This window comes from Apodemus sylvaticus, chromosome 6, assembly GCF_947179515.1.
Source record: "Apodemus sylvaticus chromosome 6, mApoSyl1.1, whole genome shotgun sequence".
NCBI classification, from domain to species: Eukaryota; Metazoa; Chordata; class Mammalia; order Rodentia; family Muridae; genus Apodemus; species Apodemus sylvaticus.
In genome coordinates this window covers 101,795,496-101,801,495 of record NC_067477.1, presented here as the reverse complement: position 1 = coordinate 101,801,495, position 6,000 = coordinate 101,795,496, and the positions used below count along the sequence as shown (strand labels likewise).

General features: G+C 39.6%; 1 long non-coding RNA gene across 1 annotated transcript in view; it reads right to left on the bottom strand.

Annotated features, from left to right (window-relative positions):
- Positions 1-1,425: 1,425 nt before the first annotated feature.
- The window catches only part of LOC127687458 (uncharacterized), a 42,965-nt gene continuing 38,390 nt past the window's right edge, over positions 1,426-6,000 (bottom strand). Inside the window, exon 4 of the long non-coding RNA XR_007978389.1 lies at positions 1,426-3,173. This is a non-coding gene — a long non-coding RNA (uncharacterized LOC127687458). The remainder of the gene's footprint in view (positions 3,174-6,000) is intronic.

The following is a 6,000-nucleotide window of genomic DNA, read 5'->3' as shown; positions in this document are numbered from 1 at the left end:
GAAAGAAGTCAGGTGCATAAAGACATTCTGAGATCTTATATATGGACTGTAAAAAAGTAGTGGTGGTAATAATAATAATAATAACAACAACAACATCAACACCTAGGGACGCTAGATAGAAAAAGGAAACCAGAGACTAGAGTGGAGCTGGAGAGTTAAGGAAGGGGGAGAATAGCACAAAGTCTAAGCGACATTGGAGAAGTAAATTCTAGAATGCTACCACTCTGCACAATGATCACAGCTGGTAAAACTGCCTACTATATTTCCAAATTTCAGGTAAATACAAGATATTGCTAACATAATAAACATGTTAATTAGTATCCATTTTCTATGATATGCATAAATAAGCATCCCATTTTACCCTCAAATGTATATACATGTATAATCAGTACATATTCATAAAAAGCATATTTTTTTAAAAAGGCAAATGCATTCAAATATGCACTAGGTAAATGAAAAAACAATCACTCAGCTGAAGAAACAGACTAAAGCTTTCCTAAACTACTATTGTAACAGTAAGTTTAATGGGGATCTAGTACAATATATTTTAGTACTTGAGATATGAGTTCTAGCAGTCAAATTAGATAGCTATTTGATTGTACATACTAAAATCAAATATGGCCCCAAACTACAAGCTTGTATTCTCACTCATCAGAATATAGAGGAAAAGCAAGTAGTTCCCCAATGAGAGAGTTGGCTGGGCAGGCATATCCAAGGCATGTTTGTTGGAATGGATCAAATGCTGAGGACAGCTGCAATCACTGTCCACAAAGTAATGAGCATGTACACAGTATCACCAAATAATGGCAACTCGGAAAGAAAGGCATCCATCAATGCATACATGATGTGGATAAATCTAGAAAATTGGATTTTTAAAAGAAGGGGCTAGGCTCAAAAATTATATGTTGCAGTTATATACAGCTCAAAAGTAGGAAAATCTAGGGTGGGGAGATGGTTCAGTGGGCAAAGCACTTGTTAAACACATAAGATGATGGTAGTTTTGGTCTCAAGTAAACTTGGACATGATAGTGTGAGCATTTGCAGGGAGTTGGGAAGTGAGGACTGGAGAGTTCCTGAAAATGTGTGGGCAGGTCTGGGGTATACAGCTGTGGTCAAGTAAAGTAGAAAATGAGGACTGGTGAAGGAGCTCTCCCTCTCTCTCTCTCTCTCTCTCTCTCTCTTTCTCTCATACACACATGTATGTACACATGTACTCACATGTGCAAATGCACATATCATACTGTGGTACATGTATACCCCACATACACAGAGACACAAGAAAAGTCTAATTAAAGTTGATAGAAATCAAAATGAGGTCATTCTGTGATAAAATATGATAAAGTAACAGAAAAGACTCAGGGGTCCTGAAAAAATATTTTTATTGTAATAACTTTAAACATCTATAAATTTTAACAGGTTGACAAATATAAGTGATCTTTAAGTACTTAGTGTATCTATGCTATGCACCAATTCAAAAATTAAAATTTGTTTTTCTTACAAGGTTGGAAGCAATGACAACTCACAAGAAAAATAAATTCCCACATTTCTAACATGATCTTGGATTTCGGAAGTTCAAAATAAAAGCCCTCGTGGTATATGTTCAATGATTGGTGAGATCAAGGGAAAAGGACAGTTGGATCTTGACCTCAAAGAAGCAAGGCATGATAGGCATTCTGAGGGTTGTTCTAGAACCCTGAAGAGCAGTGTATACACTGGAGCCCCGGCATGGAGAATTTCATGATTAGCCTCTTCAGAGCATGCTAATAGATTTCCAGGAAATGGGAATCATTTTTTGAAATGTGAAGTTGCCTAACAGGCTCAATTCAGTGAATCATTTACATAATTAATGTTTTACTCTGGAAATACACAGAGAAACTTGTGCTCTGTTCTTTCTGAAAATGGGATCTAGTGGGTTCCAAAGGAAGGCAGAAAAAAATCTGGCTTGAGTGTACACATCAATATCTAGTCCCAGATGCAAGGGCAGAGGATTAGCAAATCCTTCCCTGCAAGCGGTATTGTTTGTAGAAATGTAGGCCTGGCTTCCCTTGTTACCCTCCTTCACACCATCTTCAATTGTGCCCCGACAGAATGCCTGTGGGACATAGACTAGTGATTAAAAATGTCTTATTCATCACTGTGAATGTCAGCCTTTCAGCTGAGACCAAGGAGCCCTGAATACACAGGGGAAAGTCAACATTGACATGCTCAGCTGGTATCAGGCTATTATGTCAATTCATTATTGTGGTACCTTGACCTCTGGGTGATGACTGACAGTACAGCTTTGGGATACTTATCTGGTGGGAACAAACTAGATACTATTAGACTCTGCTTTAAATCATCTCTATGAAATAGCTCACTCCATTTGATGGCCACAGAAGAAGAGCAGGATGGAGCACTTGGGCAAGCCACAGAGACAGGTGATACCTTACATATACAGTGTCATCAATTTAGTGATGTCAGAGTGCCTGGCTCTAGTTTGGCTTGTTCTATCACTGGTTGTACTGGTGGGGCCTCTTGCAACAACCTGTATCAGGAAGGAAGGATTGACCATTTCAACTGCTTCTCTGAGTTAAAGATATTATGGATCCCAATCTCAAAACTATAAAACCCTGATAAGAATCCAGGGTTGGTAGGAGAATATTTAACTGTTGATAGGAAACTTACTTAGCTAAGCAAATGAAGAAAGTCTGTACACTGATTAATTCTATTGATGTATCTCTATTCCATCAGGTTTGGGATTTGGTCATAAAAAGAAAAAATATCTTCTATATCCTGAGTTTGGAAATCATGATCAGGACTGAGCAGCTAGAGAAACCAGTTCCTGTGGATGGCATGCGCTGATGTCAGCAAGGATGAACATGTGTTAAGGAAAGAGCTGAAAGATCACTGCCAGATATCTGGCCCTGCCATGCTCGTGCTAGGAAACAGGGGTGGCCAGAAGGCAGAACCAAAGGATAGACTGAGATTCCTCTCTGAAATGCTACAGAGGATGGCAGTTCTATCTGATAGAGGGACCTAGAGGGGAGTCAGATTAGGGTGATGCAATATGAGTTAGTGCTTAGATGTGTTGAGTTTCAGAAGCCCAGACAAGAAGACACTCAAAAACAAAGCAACCCTCATCAAATGAGACCTTCAGAGTCCTGGACAACAGGAATCCTGCAACCATATGCACCCTAGAAAGGACAGGAAAAAGAAAAAAAAAAAGTCAAAGATTAAAATCAAGTGAGACCAGAAGTGGCCATAGACAATATCAGGATAGAGTAGATTTTTAACACTGTAGCAAACTTATTTTATAGTTTAAAAATGTACCAAAGAAAGTGGGTGGGCACACGTGGGGGCATGGTGGATGTGTACAGCCTGCAAGTCCAGCTTTGCCATTAGACTAACAACTCCTGAATTCTCCAGCCATTTATTCTTTGCAAAGTGTTTCCCTCTCTCAGGTCTTGCTAAAGCATGTAAAACCACCACCACCTCCTTTACAGTAAGACTAAGCTGAGACTAAATCCAGCATGCCTCTTGGTCCAGAGCCTACCACACCACACCCCCAGGTGTTACTGAGTGACAACTGGTAGTGTCCCTTCACCCAGTTCACCCACATCATGCCACTGATGAACAGAGCAACCAGGGAGGTTTTCTCCATTACCTCTGTTTCAAACAATGCAAAAGAATGTGCACATGGTCAAATCAACATCATTCTGGTATTAAATAATTAACTGGAGACTAAATCTGTTCTGAATCTCTGTATCTTCCATGTATTTTCTTTTTTTCTTTTTTATATTTTTTTTATATTTTCTATATTCTTTGTTTACAATCCAAAAGCTTTCCCCTTTCCCAGTTCCCCCCTCCCCATATGTCCCATAAGTCCTCTTCTCTCCATCCATTCTCCTATCTATCCCCCTCCCTTTTCTCTGTCCTGGTACTCCCCTACAATGTTGGATCAAGCCTTTCCAGGATTAGGACCCTCTTCTTCCTTCTTCATGGGAATCATTTGATATGCTATTTGTATCTTCAGTATTCAGAGCTTCAGGGCTAATTACTATCCACTTATCAATGATTGCATTCCATGTGTATTCTTTTGTGATTGTGTTACCTCGCTTAGGATGATATTTTCCAGTTCCATCCATTTGCCTAAAAAATTCATGAATTCATTGTTTTTAATTGCTGAATAGTACTCCATTGTGTATATATACCACATTTACTGTATCCATTCCTCCATTGAGGGACATCTGGGTTCTTTCCAGCTTCTGGCTATTATAAATAAGGCTGCTATGAACATAGTGGAGCATGTGTCCTTATTCCATGCTGGGGAATCCTCTAGGTATATGCCCAGAAGAGGTGTAGCAGGGTCCTCCGAAATGTCATGTCCAGTTTTCTTAGGAACCACCAGACTGATTTCCATAGTGGTTGTACCATCTTACAATCCCACCAGCAGTGAAGGAGTGTTCTTCTTTCTCCACATCCTCACCAACACCTGCTGTCTCCTGAGTTTTTAACCTTAGCCATTCTGACTGGTGTGAGGTGAACTCTCAGGGTTGTTTTGATTTGCATTTCCCTAATGGCTAATGATGTTGAGCATTTCTTAAGGTGATTCTCAGCCATCCAAATTTCTTCAGGTGAAAATCCTTTGTTTAGGTCTGTACCCCATTTTTTATTCGATATATTTTTTATTTACATTTCAAATGATTTCTCCTTTTCTGGTCCCCCACTCCCCGAAAGACCCATAAGCCCCCTTCCCTCCCCCTGTTCTCCCACCCATCCCTTCCCACTTCCCTGTTCTGGTTTTGCCCTATACTGCTACACTGAGTCTTTCAAGAACAAGTGTTCCCCATTTTTTAATAGGGTTATTTGGTTCGCTGGGGTCTAAATTCTTGAGTTCTTTGTATATATTGGATATTAGCCCTCTGTCGGATGTAGGATTGGTGAAGATCTTTTCTCAATTTGTTGATTGCCGTTTTGTCCTTTTGACTGTGTCCTTTGCCCTGCAGAAACTTTGTAATTTTATGAGGTCCCATTAGTCAATTCTTGATCTTAGAGCATAAGCTATTGGTGTTCTGTTCAGGAACTTTCCCCCTGTGCCTATGTCCTCAAGGGGTTTCCCCAGTTTCTTTTCTATTAGTTTCAGTGTGACTGGTTTTATGTGGAGGTCCTTCATCCACTTGGAGTTTTAGTACAAGGAGATAAAAATGGATCAATTCGCATTCTCCTGCATGCTGACCTCCAGTTGAACCAGCACCATTTGTTGAAAAGGCTATCTTTTTTCCACTGGATGTTTTCAGCTCCTTTGTCGAAGATCAAGTGACCATAGGTGTGTGGATTCATTTCTGGGTCTTCAATTCTATTCCATTGGTCCACTTGCCTGTCCCTGTGCCAATACCATGCAGTTTTTAACACTATTGCTCTGTAGATCTTGAGGTCTGGGATACTAATTGCCCCAGAAGTTCTTTTACTGTGGAGAATAGTTTTAGCTATCCTGGGTTTTTTCTTATTCCAGATAAATTTGAGAATTGCTTTTTCTAACTCTGTGAAGAACTGAGTTGGGATTTTGATGGGGATTGCATTGAATCTGTATATTGCTTTTGGCAAGATGGCCATTTTAACTATATTAATCCTGCCAATCCACGAGATTTTTCCATTTTCTGAGGTCTTCTTCAATTTTTTTCTTCAGAGACCTGAAGTTCTTGTTGTATAGATCTTTCACTTGTTTGGTTAGAGTCACACCAAGATACTTCATATTGTTTGTGGCTATTGTGAAGGGGGTCATTTCCCTAACTTCTTTCTCAGCCTGCTTATCCTTTAAGTATAGGAAGGCAACTGATTTGCTTGAGTTGATTTTATGACCAGCCACTTTGTTGAAGTTGTTTATCAGCTGTAGGAGTTCTCTGGTGGAGTTTTTTTTTGTGTGTGTGTGTGTGTGTGTGTCACTTAAATATACTATCATGTCATCTGCAAATAATGATAATTTTACTTCTTCCTTTCCAATTTGTATCCCCTTGACCTCCT